This window comes from Seriola lalandi, unplaced genomic scaffold (assembly GCF_002814215.2).
Source record: "Seriola lalandi dorsalis isolate HSWRI2012SDOR001 ecotype SW California unplaced genomic scaffold, Sedor1 jcf7180002052092, whole genome shotgun sequence".
Classification (NCBI taxonomy): Eukaryota; Metazoa; Chordata; class Actinopteri; order Carangiformes; family Carangidae; genus Seriola; species Seriola lalandi.
This window is the reverse complement of record NW_019522645.1, coordinates 259092-260096: the sequence shown is the minus strand read 5'-3', so window position 1 is coordinate 260096 and position 1005 is coordinate 259092. Positions and strand designations below refer to the sequence as shown.

The following is a 1005-nucleotide window of genomic DNA, read 5'->3' as shown; positions in this document are numbered from 1 at the left end:
AACCATATTATTCACTTAATCTTAATCTCACTTAATTTCATTGGGATTTTGGAGAGCTACTCCCTGTTTCAACCTTGACATATTAAACTTTACGTAGCTGTGTATGTGCTGAGTTTTAAATAAAATACCTGGTGAATTATTTTTCACTTTAAAATAATTTGGTTTAGACAATATGATAACCTTCTTGATTGGATGTGGTTCAGTTGTAGTAACAATATCAGTTTATGTGGAAACAAAAAGGGTGGAATCTCACCAGCTTCCATGGTATATTTTTGTCATTTTCAAGTGCCTTCCACAGTTTCGTGGCCGCTGCCTTGAAGTCCTCAAAGTCAGAGTCCTGCTTCAGTCCATACAGTATGGACGAGTAACCAAGGACGGCATCATGAAAACAGGCCACTCGATCCACATCCAGGTCATTTTCTCCAGCAGAGATGGATGCCAGATCGACAAAAACTTTGAGCTCATTGATATCTGCAATCACAGATTTCCTTTAGCTGATATGAATTTTTGTGTTTTACTATTGGTAACAAAGAATGGCATCTACTGTACCTTCAAGTGCTTCTTTAACCCACAGCACAAAGTTTCGTCGCAGACTGAGCTCCTGAAGACATTTCCTGCGATTATCTGTGATGTCCTTCAGAATATTTTTGGCCTTTATGAAGGTATCATCTATGCAATCCAGGCTGTTTTTCTTGAAGTCAGCTTGATTCTGAAAATGCATATGTACAAAATGAAATAACTGAGTAAATTATTCATAATTCCACTTAAGATGGTGGTTTAAAAACCTAATTGTCAAAACAGTTTATAGCTACAGAAAGTTAATTTTCCTCAAAACTAAATCTATCTAGGACTGAGGATATCATAATTATTTCAATTTCCCAGTATTTCAGTATTTCAAGACCAAACTATTCTTCAACTAGAAATGTGTACAGTGGAACAGCTAATTACTTTTTGACAGCAACATACTCTAATATGTCCATAATCATGTGCATGTAGAAAATACAT

General features: G+C 35.6%; 1 long non-coding RNA gene across 1 annotated transcript; it reads right to left on the bottom strand.

Moving 5' to 3' along the window:
• Window positions 1-269: 269 nt before the first annotated feature.
• Window positions 270-704, bottom strand: LOC147819580 (uncharacterized). The gene is made up of 2 exons (XR_015436788.1): window positions 550-704; window positions 270-471 (listed from the first exon to the last, which is right to left on the bottom strand). It is a non-coding gene; the product is annotated as an uncharacterized LOC147819580 (long non-coding RNA).
• Window positions 705-1005: the final 301 nt, after the last annotated feature.